Consider the following 19,217-nt stretch of genomic DNA (forward strand, 5'->3'; position numbering starts at 1 on the left):
TCTTAGGGGGGCTCCATATCGGTTGCTCTCCCTAAAGGGATCCTACGATTACTGCTACTTGCACCACCTCTGCCACCATCCGAGTCACTGGTGTTATATTGTGAACCATTAGAACTATCAAATGGTTTACGAAATCCGCGCCTATCCACACGGCGTGGTTCACTACGTCCATTATTGACCCAGTTATAGACTCTGTTTTGTTCATAATCCAGAGATACTTTAGCCATTTTGAACTTTTTGAACTGGATCAGTTCATGTTTATAAGTGGCTACTTGTTTGGCAAGCTTCCCCAACCATGGTGTAGTAGTGTCAGCTTCAAATGTAGGTTTGTGTTCTTGTTCAAATTTGGATATTTTCTCTTTAACTGCCACCAACTCACGTGTCGCTTCCTCGATAACAAGTAGCATGAGGTCATAACTGCACTTGTTCAAAATACTTATCCACCTCTTACAGAAATTAGTGTTATGTCGTCCTATAGTGGGACAATTTTTCACCCGAAACCAACGGGGAATGCGTTTCTGCTTGAAGTAATCACTGAGAGTGAGACCATGATAATGAAAATCCAATTCTTTTTGCTTCAATTTCAGCCAATCACGGTATAAAAATTGAAGCGATTTCGTCGCTTCATCATCACAAAATAATTCCCGGTACAGAATAGCCTCAGCATCAGAGTCAGAAAAAATTAATGTGCTCCCTTGTGTTAATAGGGCCATATTGATGGCCTCATAGGGCTCGTCTCCATCATGCGTACACTCTGCCATAACTGCAGAAATATTCCCTGCTCCAGTAGGAAAAATAATACCTTAAATGATGTGTAATAAATGCAATAAAATCGTAGGGTGCCCAAACCCAGTATCAGCAGCTCCTGGACAACTGCATCAACAATATAACAAGTCTATTAGGGTGGCACTCCAAAAATTTCAACAGCGTTGCAAGTGCCCTCCAGTGAAAGCCATATACAGGCCTCATACATACAGTCCCAATCGGTGGCACTCTGAATTAATACAGGCAACACAGGTATGATGTGATAAGAACACCGACATTTCGGAGTCTCTTTATTGCTCCTTCATCAAGGTAAGAACAAGACAAATGCACATAAAACAAACATTTATACTTACACATCGATGTGCAGGGTCTGCGTCATGCTGCGTCCCAGGCCGGGGTGCATGTCGATGACGTCATCACAAGTCCCCATCTCGGCGCATAGACAGCGTCAGATCCGGGATAGTGGAACCGCCCATCGTCAGCATCACCGTTGCCGCGGCAACCAACAGACGCCGGACTGAAAATGCACACAATGATAATAAGAAGACAAATGTACAAACATGACAAACCCTGATCCCACACATTATACATTTTATCAAAAAACTTAGTTCTAATCACTCATAAGAATGTGATAGATTACTAAACACAAGGCAATATAGCACATCAAACCCGTTGGTTATACATCCAAAACACATATAATTGACCACAATAATCAGACCCTATTAACAATCTATAGTAGAATGAATAAAGTTAACATCTATAATCACATGATAGTAAAATCCCATCAATTGAATGGGATCAACCATCATGTCAGGACTAAGGCCCTGATTCAGACCCGGACGCTCTGACCAGAGCGCTCGCTCTGAATCAGGGCCCACCTCCATTAATATGGAGCGTCCTCCTGGACGCTCGTATAGCTGTGGGTCACCACCCACAGCATATACGAGTGTGCAGGATGATGGTCGCGATGGTCTTGACCATCGCGACCATCGAAACTGCGAGCAAAAACCTGCGGTTGAGTTTTTCAACCGCAAGGCCAGGAGTGATTTTGGCTCTATCAGAGCCAAAATCACTCCCACTGACATCACTAGTGATGTCAGTGGGGCCAGCTTCAGACGGTAGGCGTTCCCTTGTGAACGCCTCCGTCTGGCAGGCACGCCCCCGACACGCCCACCAAAGGGGGCATGCTGTCAGTCAACATCGACAGCACGCCCCCTTTGATGAGACACTCCGAGCGAAGGAAAGTCCTTCGCTCGTCGGGTCTCGCGCATGCGCACGACGGAGCTCCCTCCGTCGTGCGCATGCGCAGTGCGGACCATCGACCCACTTGCGGGCGGACAGCAGCTCGCGAGTGGGTCTGAATGAGGGCCTATATGCAGGAATATATTATAATGCAACTACCCAAAATGAAGAGAGAACATCAAAACTCTACACACAATATGCAGCACTCAAGTGCCAATATACACACTAAATCACAGATAACAGTGGAGGCCCAAATTCTCATTAAGGCCCCGCGGGACTTGATGGTTGATCCCATTCAATTAATGGGATTTTACTATCATGTGATTATAGATGTTAACTTTATATATACTCTATATATGCAATTAGCTCAAAGATAGCAGTCAGCGCCTAAGTGCTTAGAGTTCAGGCATACTTCCCAACCATCAACGGGGCAGTACTGATTTAGGGGCTCTATTACGTCGTCATGAGCAGGGCTGCATTATCCTTAGCACTTCTGTGCATATCAAATAAATGGGTGTTGCATGCATATGCCACTAGTGCGTGTGTCAATAAAGAGATGATTGCAGAAGGGCAGCCTAGCACTTGTCCTTGCCCATTGTCATGTCAGCTACTACAACTACTACCACTGTCTACTCTCTACTCATAGGCAAACGCAGGGGGTGTTTCCGTCTGCCTGGAAACACCCCTCCCCAGCACACACCATGACCACAATAGAAATAGTAATATAATACAATGTTACTAGTGCTGCATGTTCTACTCAGTATCATAAATGAAATGATTAGCACCACCTGTGGATCTTTTAAAATGTGTCAGCCAGTAATAAATATACCTGTGCACCAACTAGGAGATGTGGAAAACATGCACTGTTAGGGGTGCACTGTTATAGACCATCAATAGGGTTAATTATTAATACTGTATAATAATACACTATCCAGTGTATACAAGGAGACAATATGTACATATATGTCCAGGGCAGTTCTTGGTTCTTCTGCTGGTCCCACAGACCCCTGGACTTGCTCCAATGCTCTGGAATGATGCCCACATCTGAAGAAAACCTTCAGCTCAGACAGATTGGACCTACTGCCACATCTAATGGCTTACTGTAATCACTGGTCCTGTAAATACTGGAAATATGCAACACATACTTTGTATGTAGCACATTAAAGCTGGATAAGTTGTAATTATGCCCTCTTCGTGGACTGGCCACACTCGCTCTAAAATCAAGCATTTGGAAACCCCCCTCTAGAAATCCTGCGTTTGCCACTGCTACTCTAATATTCAATTTCTGCTCCCATCTAATCTTCACTTTTACTATACTCAATAATATATTTTTGTTGTGCTGACACTTAATTTATTTTTTTTTTTTTCTAAACATTTCTGGAAATCTGCACATTCTCTTACATTCTTTCTTCATTCATACTTTCAAAGTTTCCTTCCCCTATTAAGCTCATCCTTACCATGACCATGTTGTCTTCAACTCCTCCCTTCACTCAGTTTCTACCTAATCTTTTGTTCTTCCCCCTCATTACATCGCTATCCTTTTCCCCTGGTCTCTTCCACCTCCTCCTATCTCCCCTTCTCTCTCTGCCTTCCTCCCCCTCTTCTCCCATTACTCTTTTTTCTTCCTCTTATACCCCCCAGGATCCTACTACCCCACTGCTAATGTCTCCTCCCTCACTTCTCTCCCTGTTACTTCACCCCACCTCCATCCACCTCACTTCTCTCCCTGTCACTTCACCCCACCTCCATCCACTTCACCCCACCTCCATCCAATTTCCTTTCCTGCCCACCTCCTACAGGTTCCCCTCCTAGCACAGGAGCCCGCATGATCCCTACACTCTATTTATCTTGGTCTCCCAAAGTAATCTCTTCTCCACGCTATAGCAACCCTGATAAGCTCATACACATTTCTCCTATAAACTGTCACTCTATCCTATGCCCTCTGAAATGCCAGATCAGTCTGTAACAAACTGGCCCCCACCCATGACCTTTTCATCTCCAACTCCCTGAAGTTCCTTACCATTACTGAAACCTGGATTTTACCCTCTGACACCAGTTCTCCTGCAGCTCTCTCCTATGGGGGCCTCACCTTCTCCCACACCCCCTGGCTTTGGTTTCACCATGGGGGTGGTGTTGGGGTCCTTCTATCCCCTGGTTACTCATACCCTCAGAACCATCCCTTACATTCTCTACATTTGAAGTTCATGCTATACTCCTCTTCCAACCAGTACACCTCCGAATAGCTGTCATTTACCGTCCCCCTGGACCTCCCTCCAAGTTCCTTGACTACTTTGCTTCCTGGCTCACTCACTTTCTCTCCTCTGACCTTCTCTCTGTTATCCTAGGAGGGTTAGGTTTAGGGATCCCTGGGGGGACTTAGGGTTAGGCACCCCCTGGGAGGGTAGGGGAAGGGGGGGTTAGGCTTAGGAACCACTAGTTGGGGTTAGGGTTAGGCACCCCCCCGGGAGGTTTAGGTTTAGGGTGTGGGGAGGAGGGGTTAGGGTTAGGCACTAGGGGGAGGTACCCCTAAGGGAGGGTTAGGGTTAGGGGGGGAGAGGGGAGGGTTAGGGTACTTACCTTCAGCTGACCGGATTTCGACCCGCCAGGCTGCCACTGTGGGTATTTGATCCGGTGTCTAAACAGCCGCCGGCATTACATACCGATTCCATATGTTTAGTCAAGTAATTTAGCATTAGTGCGGTAATAAATGTATGTATATTTATTTTATTAACAGTTTCTTATATAGTGCAGCATATTCCATTGCGCTTTACAATTGGAAACATTAATAGAACAAAACTCTGTAATAACAGACAGATATATAGGTAGGAAGGCCCTGCTTGGAAGCTTACAATCTATAGGTATTTATGACTTTTGTAAGCTTTACCTGGGACAGGTATGCCCAGGGTGTAGAATTTGTACCTTCGATATTATTACTGGAGATGGAAGGGCTCGCGCTGTGAGGGAAGATTCTAGACAGATATGTGCGAGGAAAATACAGGCGGGTCATGCGGCTGAGAGAGGTCCAGTATAAATTGTGAAACAGCTGTTGGGGAGGTTAGACTGCCCCCCCCCCCCTTCTGCACACATAAACTAGTCCTCGGCACTGCAGCAGAGCTATAATAGCAGCCGCCTGGTGACAGGATTGAGTGGTGCCTGAGAGGGTGTAAGGATCGAAGACACAGCGCTGATGAGAGAGGCGCTTACCTCTTATGTGCTAGGCACGGTGGTAAGGAACCTAGAGACTATCCCCTGATGGTCTGGGGGAGTGAAGTAACGGCACTAAATTTACAGTAAATTTACTAAAGTGAGAGTTTTTAGAACTGAGTTTTAGAAGAAATGTTGGCCATAGCAACCACTCAGATTCTACTTAACATTTAACTGGCACCTTCTAGAATATAATGGCTCACTTCTAAAAACCTCTCACTTTAGTAAATCTACTCCCTGAGGTGAAAGAGCTCTGTAGGCGGGTCAGTGGCGGAACTCCCGGAGACAATGGAGTCATTTGCCGCCGGGCATCAGCCCTGAAGGGGGCACCTGGCTCCATTGTCCCCGGGAGCTGCATGGAGAAGGAGCACCGCTGATCGGCGCTCCACCTCCATTGGCGTAACTACGGAGGGTGCAAGGGTCGCACCCCCTGCACCCTCCATTTGCCGGGCGCCTGCTGAGTGTGTTACCAGCGGGCACTCGGCTCCTATTCAAACCCCCGGCGGTAGCCGGAGGACGGAGCTCCCTCCGTCTTCCGGGTCCCGCAGTGTACTATGGGAGTCATGTCATAACGTCACTCCCATGGCGCCGAGGAGCGGACGCCGGGGACGGAGCTCAGGAGTGAGCTCCGTCTTCCGGGTCCCGCAGTGCACTATGGGAGTGACGTAATGACGTCACTCCCATAGTGCCGAGGAGCGGACGCCGGGGATGGACGGCAGCAGCACTGGAGCGGGGATAAAGGTAAGTGTTTCTTTGTTTGTTTGTTTTGTTTGTGTGTGTGCGCGCGGTGGGGGCCATCACTACTGGGGGCAACTACAGGGGCTCACTACTGGGAGCAACTACAGGGTGCTCACTACTGGGGGCAACTACAGGGGGCTCACTACTGGGGGCAACTACTCGGGGCTCACTACTGGGGGCAACTACAGGGGGCAACTACAGGGGGCTCACTACTGGGGGCAACTACAGGGGCCTCACTACTGGGGGCAACTACAGGGGCCTCACTTCTGGGGGCAACTACAGGGGGCTCACTACAGGGGCCTCACTACTGGGGGTAACTACAGGGGCCTACTACTGGAGGCAACTACAGGGTGCTCACTACTGGGGGCAACTACAGGGGCTCACTACTGGGGGCAACTACAGGGGCTCACTACTGGGGGTAAGTACAGGGGCCTCACTACTGGGGGCAAGTACAGGGGCCTCACTACTGGGGGCAAGTACAGGGGCCTCACTACTGGGGGCAACTACAGGGGACTCACTACTGGGGGCAACTACAGGGGGCTCACTACTGGGGGCAACTACAGGGGGCTCACTACTGGGGGCAACTACAGGGGGCTCACTACTGGGGGAAACTACAGGGGGCTCACTACTGGGGGAAACTACAGGGGGCTCACTACTGGGGGCAACTACCGGGGGCTCACTACTGGAGGTACTGCATAGGGGGACCATTACTGGGGAGCACTACATAGGCGGGCACTGCATAGGGGGACCACTACTGGGGGCATTATATAAAAGGAACTGCATAAGGGGGGCGGCGGCAGCTGGGGCTGGCATAGGTGCTGGGGAGTGGTACATTTTAGGTTGGGGGGGGCACCAACATTTATCTTGCCTCCGGGCACCTGGGATGAAGTTACGCCACTGAGGCGGGTTGTCAGTATTGCACGGAGGATCGTGTGGTTCAGGAAGCCCTGCCTGACAGTTGATCAGAGATAGGAGGTGGTGAGAATAATTACCTCAGAGAGGTGATAGCCTAACAGACATTTGCCACCCACTAGGGAACATTCATTACCACACTACTTTTATAGTGGATAATAGGGAAATACTGTACTTCAAACTAGGACTTATTGGTCAACACATCTGGAAGTCTGACCTAACTGGGGGAGTCAGTGTAGTGTGAACAGGAATAAGACACCCACCACCTTGAGACCACTTCTATGGGCAACATTATACTGAAAACTAAGCCCATTATTCTTATTACCATTATATAGCTGATAGATATTTAGGGAATTAGCTCTGAAGAGGACCCTGTATTCTGCTAGTAAGGAAAAGAGATTCAATCCCAATTGATCATTCTCAACAAACACCCCTGGGCATATGTATTCCTGGAAAGTCAGTAGTAGATAAGTTGTATAAATCTGAAGCACTTCATTATTTCCTTGCTGTACTATAGGAGAATGTTTCTAGAGGGGCTAATTAGAACATTAACTTCCAATTGTTGCAAAGAAAGAACACAAGTGTTTCAATAGACTTACAGGGGGGTATTTATCAAAAACTGGAGAGAGAGAAAATTGTGAGAGGTAAAGCACTAATCAATCAGCTTCTAGCTTGAAAAATGACAGTTGGGAGCTGATAGGTTAATACTTTTTCTCTCACAATTGTATCTCTCATCAAGCTTTAGTACATAGACCCCTAAAATGCTATAAAACCTGGAACATTATTCATCTATTCCAAATTCTCATTACTTTCACCGTAGTGACTATTATCGGACTATTCAGGCTTTAAAGACCGAATGAAATGAAATAGTATTATTCAGAGTTCAGAAGATGCATCGTTATTTTAGGAATACAGGGCCTGATTCAGAGCTGAACGCTCTGACCAGAGCGCTCGCTCTGAATCAGGGCCGTCCCAGCTAAATTTGGAGCGGCCCCCTGGCCGCTCTCATAGCTGTGGGTGACCACCCACAGCTTATGCGAGCGGCCAAAAAGATGGTCGCGATGGTCAAAGACCATCGCGACCATCGGGCTTGCGACGAGACCCTGCGGTAGGGTCTCGCTTCCGCAAGCCCAGGAGTGATTTTGGCTCTATCAGAGCCAAAATCACTCCCACTGACATCATTACTGATGTCAGTGGGGCCGGACTCAGACGGTAGGCGTTCCCATGGGAACGCCTCCGTCTGGCTGTCACGCCCCCGGCACGCCCACCAAAGGGGGCGTGCTGTCAATCGACATCGACAGCACGCCCCCTTTGGTGCGAGACCCGGAGCGACGGAGAGCCCGTCGCTATCCGGGTCTCGTGCATGCGCACGACAGAGCTCCCTCCGTCGTGCGCATGCGCAGTGGGGCAACATCGACCCGTTTGCGAGCGTCCTTTGCTCGCGAACGGGTCTGAATGACCCCCACAGCCTCCTCGGATGTTATTGCCCCATATAATTATATAGTATTTGTCAACACAATAGAATATTGAGAAACAGAGGATGTTATTCTTGTTCCGATGTGTATGTTAAATTCAATAGAACTGTGTGTTGTTTACAATGTGTATAAGTTGCATTTTTTGATTCTACCTACACATTATGTATATTATACTTATGGGGCCTATGGGCTCTATTTATCAAGCAGTGAAAAGTGTGGAGAAGTGAACCAGTGAAGAAGTTGCCCATAGCAACCAATCAGCAAGTACAGTCTATAAAATACTAGGTAGGAACTGATTGGTTGCTATGGGCAACTTCTCCACTGGTTCACTTCTCCACACTTTTCATTGGTTGATAAATAGACCTCTATATATCAAAGCTTGATGAGAGATAAAACTGTGAGAGAAAAAGTATTAACCAATCAGCTCCTAACTGTCATTTTTCAAACACATAAACGCTCTATGGTCAGATCACTCCACACACTCATGCCACACCACACACACCCCAACTTATCTAAAATAACGAAGCAGAGTTATAGTATTGGGTGAAACTTGGGTCAGCTTTTTATTAAACTCAAAAAATATAGACCTATTTAGTATCACCTAAATCATGCACCATCTAACTATTTAGCATGAATTCTTACTCACTAAATTTCTAAGGCAAAAATGGTGGTGGGGACTTGAATGGCCTAACAGAAACAACATGCTTATTAATATATAGTAAGAAAAATAACAAAACTGCGGGCCTGAACAGCCCGCCACAAAAGGGAACTTCGGGACCAACTGCCCCCTTTTTTCCTTGCAACTCGCATGGTGCCCAGGCCTCCTGCACTATCATGCGGGAATAACAATATGTGGAGCCCCCGTGCATCCTAGAGGGACCGCAGCCACCTGGACCGGTGGTGCTGACTGCGCCCTCAAGTCCACCCCATCCATACGGGCAACTCCACAGAAATCAAGGAAAGATCCACCCTGCTAAACTTAAGAACAAGGGTCATTCAAGACCTGCCACACCAACATAAGCTGACATACCTAAAATAATCCTAGAACCATAGGGGGGGAGGGAAGGCAATCTCCAGAAGAAAAGAGAGGGAAACAACTATATTTTCCCACAATACCCCCTTGGACAGGCTCCACCCCTATCCCAACTGATATTCTACTGGCTTGTAACAACAGACCCTAAGCACCACCCCTCTACCCACTGCTCGTTTTCTGTGTAACAGAGTGTGTCACGTGACAGACCAGAGGTTTATGACACTCCAGTCATGCAGGGATGACCTCCATGTTCTTAAACGCTCTATGGTCAGATCACTCCACACACTCATGCCACACCACACACACCCCGACTTATCTAAAATAACGAAGCAGAGACATAGTATTGGGTGAAACTTGGGTCAGCTTTTTATTAAACTCAAAAACTGTAGACCTATTTAGTATCACCTAAATCATGCACCATCTAACTATTTAGCATGAATTCTTACTCACTAAATTTCTAAGGCAAAAATGGTGGCGGGGACTTGAATGGCCTAACAGAAACAACATGCTTATTAATATATAGTAAGAAAAATAACAAAACTGCGGGCCTGAACAGCCCGCCACAAAAGGGAACTTCGGGACCAACTGCCCCCTTTTTCCTTGCAACTCGCATGGTGCCCAGGCCTCCTGCCCTACCATGCGGGAATAACAACATGTGGAGCCCCCGTGTATTACTGTAATGCTAGGCCTATTTGCACCTGTTTCTAATACCTGGCATGAGGGATGTTTGGGCAAGGGAGGATCACAACTTGACTTCAGGCAAAAACACAAACACTCGACTGGCTGGCAGAAGCCAAAGTTAAAAAACCAGTGGTTAAACTAAAAATTCCTCAAGACCCCCACCTAGGGCGAGTAGCTAATCCCCAAGTTGGGATAAGCAAAGGCCCGAAGCCAGGCGTAACCTAAGGTAACAACACCCAACTCCGAACCCCCGCAGCGCCTGCCGTCGACCATGTCCCATTGTCATAACACTGGTTTGTCTGATCCAGTGCATGTCCAGACGGGCCGACCATAACAGACGACGACCCGGCAAGCAGGTGCAACCCCTCAATACCCCCCGCCTGTGGGCAAAAGAGAGAACGCAAAGGACCACCCCCGAGAGGCCGCCGAAACTTGTCTGTGACCTCCCCCGGGCAGAAACCCAAGCGACCCCGCCCTGGGCAATATTATGGGTGGGGGCATTGCTGCATTGCACCTGCCCACAGCATCCTAACGAAAAGGTGAGGCAAGGCGGAATAGGGCCGGCCTCCGACGGAAACCAGACTCCCACCTTACCCTTCCTTCTGTAATGAAAACGACGCAGGCCAAGCCTAGCGGCCCCAGCCTTGTTCCCGAGTAAGAATCATGAAAAGATCTTACCTCAAGACCTTTCCCTCAAGAGGAATCCGCTCCACAGCTCCCAAGAAGCCAGGTACACCCTGTAGGTCCCAGGGGGCAGGGACCGGTGTGCTATAACCTCCATGCTGGACGAACCACCTGCCACACATAAGTCACCGACAACATTCGCCCAAGGGGCAAATCTCTGAAACCTTGCCCACTCACCGCACGAGAGCACATCGGCAACCTCATTACTGGTCCCTGGAACATGCCTAGCGCTAAACCCAATATTAAATTGCAAGCAACGCGATATAATTTGCGCAATCACTTGAATGGCATGCAACCCAGCTGCTTTCTGACGATTCAGCGCCTCCACCACACCCATATTATCACACCAAAATATGATCGCTCTATTCTGCAACTGCCCACCCCAAAGCTCCAGCGCAGCCATGATTGGGAAAAGCTCTAATAAAAGCATGTTCCTGGTTAGACCCTCCCTCACCCAGCTGAGGGGCCAATGAGCAGCACACCAACGCCTCCCTAGCAAAGCGCCAAACCCTACTAAAAAGCTGTAACGTCACATTAGAGACCGGTTGGGCTGGCCAAATGCGAACCCCATTGAAATTACTCAAAAAGGAATCCCAAATACCCAGGTCCCGCCGAATCTCCCCAGAAAGTCGCAGAAAATGATTGGGTCTGTGCGCCTTAGCCGTCAATCTTTCTAATTTTCTGCAAAAAATTCTCCCGACGGGGATCACCCTGCAGGCAAAATTGAACAAGTCCAGCAGCGACTGTGCCTGCTTCAATGTTAATTTACCTACGGACAGGGCCAGCACTATTTCGTCTTGCAAGCGACGCACTTTTTCATCCGGCAGCCGACAAAAACCCCCAACCGTGTCAATTTCAATGCCCAAAAATGAAAGCCTAGTGGTTGGGCCCTCTGTCTTTTCCTCTGCTATGGGAACTCCAAAAGTCGCAAAAAGCTTATTCGCGTAACGCAACAAAAGCTCGCACCTTAGCGAATCATGGGGGCCGACCAATAAGAAGTCATCCAGATAATGTGCTATCCCCACCTCCTGGGACCCCTTGGACAGACACCAATGTAAGAAGGAGCTAAACCATTCAAAGTAGGCACACAAAATCGCGCAACCCATTGGTAAACATTTGTAGAAATAGAAATCCTCGCCGAGCCGGAACCCCATGAATTGAAAGAACCGAGGGTGGAGGGGAAGCAACCTGAAGGCTGATTCTATATCTACCTTGCACATCAAGGCCCCATTACCGAAGGAAAAGACTGATATACCACTCGACATAACTCGGCCGGTATAGCATCGTTCACTGAGAGCCCCCTCGGGTATGACAGGTGCTGAATAAAATTAAACTTCCCTGATGCCTTTTTGGGAACCACCTCAACCAGTGAGAGCACCAGCCCAGGGATGTGGGGCTCGGTAAAGGGGCCTGCAATCCGACCCAGCTCCACTTCCTTCTCAACCTTCACTCTTAACACCGTCGGCATATCGCGGGCCGAACGAAGATTCCGGCCCGAACCCCCTTGCACTATGCCGACTATAGGAAGTTGAAAACCCGTCGCAAAACCTTCCTGCAAAACCCGTGCGACGCCCTGCAATGGATACTCCGCCAACCATGAAGCCATGGCTTCAACCCTGATGGGTGTGGGGTCTCTATCCAGTGTTCGAGCTCTACTTGTAGGATGGATCCGCGGGATCGCGGCTAGGATTAGCACCTTTTCCCCCGGTTGCACCCCCTGGTCCCTTTGCACAGTCCTTGATGGGGTGGGGGCAACGAATGCAGGTGTGTCGAAAACGACAGCGCGTCCCCAATGCACATTGCCCATTGTTAAAGGCAAAGCATTTTCCATGACCCAACCTGGAACCGGACCCGCGCGCCGACCCTCCCCCTGGCGCGGCTGACTGCCCCCTGAAACCCCTTTGAAAAGATGGCACCTCCATTTGCAAGCGCTGTGGTTGCGTGACGTCCACGAAGATCTCGACGTCCTTTGTTCCGAAGTCTATAATCTCCCAACCATGCTGCTTATGACAAAATTCTTCATCGTAAACCCGCCAAGCGCCACTTCTGGAGTTAGTAAACATGTCATGAATTAGGTACATGTATCTAATCATGCGCATGTGTTCGTCGGGCCGCGTCTCTAAGTAGCAAGAGGCAAAGATATACATGTTCTTCAGCCATGTATGATAGGTCAGGACCCCGTCGAGGGCAGCCCCCCTTTTTTCTTTGCGGCTACCCAAACCTTCTTGCTTTGGCTTGTAAGCGCGAATACATTGACGTAATGGCCGTGCCTGATCCGGTCTCGGATCCTGGGCCGCACCCCACGAAGCACCGCTGTATTAGAGCATAACACCCCTTCCGAACAATCTGAGTTTACTGACATGCTGCTGCTGGACGAACGGTGCTTGCACTTGTACCGCCTGGACCTTTTCCTGCCTGAACATCGTGATTTTTCTGAGGAGTCTGAGGAGGTGGAGGAAAGACTATTCGTGCCCTGCTCTGAGCTATGTCGTCTACGCTTCCTGCTTCGCTGCGCCGGTGCTCCCTGACTACTGCTACTGGAGCCATCTATCCAATCGGGATTGATGGAAGACTCACCATCCGACTGGCCAGTCGCACCATCGGCGACCGCAGCCACGGCCCTCTCGCTTCCGGCTTGACGCTGCATATTCGAATCTGATAAGTCTTCACCTGCTGGGACACAAACATTGTTGTCTTGCACAGAATTAGACTGCCCTTGGCCTAGAGATTCCTCTGCGCCTGTACCTCCCAAGCCGTGATGCAACACCGGGGGCGCCAGGGACCCATGGCACCGGAGAGCCGGTCCGCGAGCGCTGCAATGTGACCGTCGCCAGCTCCCGAGGCAGTGTGCGCACTATTACGCGACAACAAGGGCACCAGTGCAGAGAGCAGTGAAGCACACAGAGTGGACACGGGGTGTCATTCAGACCCGCTCACGAGCAAAGGACGCTCGCAAGCGGGTCGATGTTGTGCGAATGCGCATGCGCGAGACTCGGCGAGCGACGAGGAATACGTCGCTCGGGGTCTCGCACCAAAGGGGTCGTGCTGTCGATGGTGAGTGACAGCATGCCCCCTTTGGTGGGCGTGCTGGGGGCGTGGCTGCCAGACGGAGGCGTTCCCATGGGAACGCCTACCGTCTGAAGCCGGCCCCACTGACATCAGTAATGTCAGTGGGAGTGATTTTGGCTCTGTGGTCACCCACAGCTATGCGAGCGGCCAGGAGGCCGCTCCATTTTCAGGGAGGAGGGCACTGATTCAGAGCGAGCGCTCTGGTCAGAGCATTCAGCTCTGAATCAGGCCCACAGTCTCCGTGCGCAGCACTGCACTCACATGGGACCCAGCTACAGATCCCGCCTGAGGCACAGGTGCCCCACGCACCATCTCTGCATAAGACCTGCGAGTAAACCTCTGAGCGGGTGCACTTTCCCCCACCCCATGCGAAAGCCCCCTGTCAGATACTTCCCAATCTAGTGAAGCGGAGTCGCTGCTATCGGAGGGGGACATGATGTCCACCCCATCTAGCGGAGTGCGCACATTTTCATTTCCACCGTCCCCCCTGTTCAAAACGCGTCCGCCGCTGCTCTGATCAGGCCGGTCCCTGGATTCCCCATGAAGCAGGGAGGGGGCTGTTATCATCCCTGCCCTAAGGGGTCGAGCACCCCTGTGATCCCTTGCGCCCGCCGAACGGGTGGACACGCGGGACACAGAGGGAATATTAGCCGCAGCTTGTGGCAGAGGGAGGCCTGGAACAACCCACCCGTGCCCGCTGACGCGCACCGATGGGGAGGTAGGCACCATGGCCTTTCCCCGCCGAGCAGTGGTTCCCAGTTTTTCCGCCCTACCGCTAGAGCCGCCAGGCGCCGGGGATGCCGTACTATGTAAAGGAGGGGAGGGCAGCACTCCCCTCCTGCTGCTGGACCTCGTGTCCAGGGAAACGGACGGCCTGGCTGCACCCGGGCCGGCCGCCCGACTCGCTACACGCAACGGCGCGCATCGCACAGGCAGAGCAGCCGGGATGGGAGAGCTGGAGAGCCCTCTTATAGCCACCCGGCCGCGAGCCCCAGCGCGAAGTCTGGCTCCCCCCCCACTCTGGGGCCTGCATTGTGGAGGCCAGCCGCTAGGTTGCGGCCTGCGGGCCTGCCGCGCACATCCTTAGGGGACCCTGCTCCCGCGGCCGCCGTGTTGAAAAAGTAACAGGCAGGGATGCCGACGGAATGCCGGGGGCGATCCATGAAGGAGGAGTAAAGAAAAGAGGAGAAAAGAAAGGAAGAGAATAAAAAGGGGAAAAAAGTGAAGAGTAGATAACTTTTACTCTTAAGAGATATAAGGCTAGCAAAGGACAGAAAGGTATTGAAAGTCAATATACAAACAATGAAAACAATTAAACAGTATTATGCAAAAAAACACAGAGCAATAATCAGACAGTACTTCACCGTCAATCTCCAGAAGAAAAGAGAGGGAAACAACTATATTTTCCCACAATACCCCCTGGGACAGGCTCCACCTCTAACCCAACTGATATTCTACTGGCTTGTAACAATAGACCCTAAACACCACCCCTCTACCCAGTCATACAGGGATGATCTCCATGTTCTGTCTATAAAATGTAAGTTACAAGCTGATTGGTTGGTGATTTATATCTCACAATTGTATCTCTCATCAAGCTTTGACACATAGGCCCCTAAGGGGTCTAATTACAGTACTATCAAATAGAGCAAAAGAAAAAGAAGACTCTGGTTTTGGGGCACTGCTTGTTATGTAACATTACATAACAAGCAGTGCCCCCAAACCAGAGTCTTCTTTTTCTTTTGCTTTATTTGATTGTACTCTTTTGACTCTGGGGAGCACCACCAACATTTATCAGTTACCATTGGAGGTCTTAGCAAATTACTGTTATGTTGTTTTTTTTACATTCACATTTCAAGCTATTTGTAATCCTGTGCGGCTCTCACACCCACTCTCCTTTGTGACGGGTCTATTTACTAAGCAGTGTTAGGAGACAGAGTGATAAGAAAGTGATAAGGTACCAGCCAATCAGCTCCCAACTGTCATCACACAGGCTGTGTTTGAAAAATGACAGTTGGGAGCTGATTGCTGGTACCTTATCACTTTTCACTCTGTCTCCTAACACTGGGGGTCATTCAGACCCGTTCGTGAGCAAAGGATGCTCGCAAACGGGTCGATGTTGCCCCACTGTGCATTCGCACGACGGAGGGAGCTCCATCGTGCGCATGCGCGAGACCTGGACTGCGACAGCCAAGCTGTCGCTCCGGGTCTCGCACCAAAGGGGGCGTGCTGTTAATGTTGATTGACAGCACGCCCCCTTTGGTGGGCGTGCTGGGGGCATGCCTGCCAGACGGAGGCGTTCCCATGGGAACGCCTACCATCTGAAGCCGGCCCCACTGACATCACTAGTGATGTCAGTGGGAGTGAGTTTGGCTCTGATAGAGCCAAAATCACTCCAGGGCTTGCGGCAGCGAGACCCTACCGCAGGGTCTCTGTCGCAATCCCGATGGTCAAGACCATCGTGACCATCATGGACGCTCGCTATAGCTGTGGGTGGTAACCCACAGCTATGCGAGCGTCCATGAGGACGCTCCAAAAAAAGGTAGGAGGGCCCTGATTCAGAGCGAGCGCTCTGGTCAGAGCGTTCAGCTCTGAATCAGGCCCACTGTGTAGTAAATAAACCCCTTAATCTTTTATGATATGATAAACTAAATGACTGTATAGGAGTGGAGAGGGTTAAACTTCCTAGGCTGGGGGTGGACCGGAGTGGGGAATCATGTGTTATGTAGGGCCAATGGGTTTTTAGGATTATAGTTTCTAGCAGGGATATCAGAGTTTGTTGGAGGCGGAGTCAGCCTCTTTTGTTCCTGTCTTCCCACCCTCCCTCCCTAAAGTTTATTTTTATGGGCTCTTTTTGATTTGGGTTTGGTGATTGTTTCGTTGGCTATTTTAGGCGGGAAAGAACGGCAGGTTACCTATTAGCACTGTGAATATTTGTTTACTCATTGTTTTGCTCACCTTCGTTGACTCATAAAGTCTGCTGGACCACCCTGCCGGGGGCAGCATCATCACCTTACCGGGTGGGTAGTCAAGATAGAAGGCTTGAGCGTATTGTGTTGTGGTTGGAGTGTTTATAGTGTTAGGCTTGGGCTGTTGTTGTTAGCCGTTCTTTCTTTGCCACCATATTTAAATTTATTTAATTAATATAGTAACTAATTCATTATATGTTTTTAAATAAATACTCGTCCAAAAAGAGATCGGCACTCACAGGATATCTTCAACAGCGTTTATTGTCACCACATAATCAGGACGGTCACATCACGTTTCAGGGCCTCAGCCCCTTCGTCAGGACCTCTGTACACCAAAAGACATACCAAATAAATAAATAGCTAACAAATTCTGCCAAATACAAGTCTCCGTGTCTTTATTTCAATTGAGTATGTTATTGTCACTGATTCACACCCAGGTCAATCCTCAGACGATGGGAAGTTTAACAATATTTGGGATATAATATACATACATTACTCCAAATAGCTACAATTAAATTGCAATTGATGTAATCTATGGTGTAAACTTACCTTAATTACCATACGGCAATTCAATACATTAAACACACCTAGAGGGAAGAGAAAGAGAATATAATTAGTATCATTACACATCTCGATAAGGGGATATGGTAAACACTACTTTTAGTTTATAAAAGACTATAACCATAAAAGGTTTTCCCCAGGTATCCCCACACTATCATCAAGGTAAACAAAATCTGGGGTGTAGGCACTAGTAACTAAATGGTGTTTTTAGGGTTACAAGTTCAAAAATGTTCTACAGCAGCTGAGAGCAACTGGACAGTCAGGAAGTTTGTGCAACAGCAAACAAGGATCTGATATTGGGATGTCTGCCTGTGAGGCATGTTTATATGAGGTACCAAATGTAAGAGGATCACTGATTGGCCATAGAGATCATGTGGACAGGAAACCTGGAACTGCAGCTGATGGCGCTCATGGATTGAAAATCAGCTCTAGATAGCCTGTGAATTGATTATAAGGCATAACTAGTAAAAAATCATCAGTCTCAAAGCTGAGAGACAATAAGAATATGCATTTAGTTGCAGAGGAGTAAAAAAAGAGAGATATTATCACTTATACCTCTGGGAATTAGCATGCTACTAATAACGGAACTCATTAGTTTCAGATGGCTGACACAAGAATCATTAAACAAATATTAATCCAGTATAACAAATCTGAGCACTGATCAGAGTAACCTTAATAATACATAAACTTTGATTACCTCCATTACCTCTCAAATAGCATTTTCTGAGGAAGTGCATCATAACCACTTTCTGCATCTTCCCCATTTTAAAGTGACACTAAACTTCTTCATTAGAAAAGCATCAATGTGATATGCTCATAGACAGGGGTGATACGAGGGCACCCAGAGCACGTGACTGCCATGGCGACCCCCCCCCCCAGTGTTCCAGGGAGGAGGCATGTTCAGCATATGGGGTTAAATTAAAGTGAAGTAAAAATAAACATTAGGGCCAGTATCGAACTGGGGCATGGAGGGCTAGACATATTCCAACCCACTACAGTATTCCACTAATAAAATCCAGATTTTTGTGTACTCAATAAAAAGACTCCTTACCTACAGTATATAGTGATTTCTCTGCAATGGAGAACCTCTCAAGAAATGTATCCTTCCTGGGCAGACATTGTTCAATCGGTGTCCACTATTCATGTAAGAGGTCACCTGGTCCGGAAGATGCCTGTTTGTGTAAGAATGTAATCAGTATCATCATTGTAGAACAAAGGTTCAAGCAGACCTGTGCCTCCTGTCCCGTGTCCCCTACAGCCTCCTGCCCTCTGTGTCTCTCCAGCCTCCTCCCCCAACTTCCCAGCATCCTGCCCCATCACTCCAGCCTCCTGTTACTACAGCTTCCTGCCCCCTGTCACTCCAGCCTTCAGCTCCCTGTCACTCCAGCCCCGTCCTGCCAGCTCCCTTATATATCCCTGTCGCTAACTCCTCTCCCCATCACTGATTGTAGCATGCCCATATCTCCTATAATTCCTATTATTACACCCCTCAGTTAGTGACCACATTATCAGTGCTCCCCCCCTCAGTGATTATAGCAGGCCAGCCCAGCCACCATAAAACCTCTCAGCCACTGACTGTATTAAATATAAGTGCTCCCACTCCTCCCCCTCCCTCAAGCAGGCACATAGAAATTATATTTGTTAAATATAAAGACCACTGTACAGAACACACAAGCGCTGTGCAGCCAGAACACACCTGTTATCTTTTTTTTGGGGGGGGGGGGGACCCGTCCCTGCTCGACATGTCATCACTCGCACAATGTGGCAGAAGACGGAAGCCCCTGGGGCTGGCATTCGGCCGTCTGTCAGTGCCAGAGTTAGACTTCAGCTATTGGGTGCAACGCATTGTGCCCTCTGACATTTTTGCCACCTGGAGCTCGTGCTCCA

The sequence above is a fragment of the Taudactylus pleione genome, unplaced genomic scaffold (assembly GCF_031769625.1).
Source record: "Taudactylus pleione unplaced genomic scaffold, aTauple2 ptg000671l, whole genome shotgun sequence".
Taxonomy (NCBI): Eukaryota; Metazoa; Chordata; class Amphibia; order Anura; family Myobatrachidae; genus Taudactylus; species Taudactylus pleione.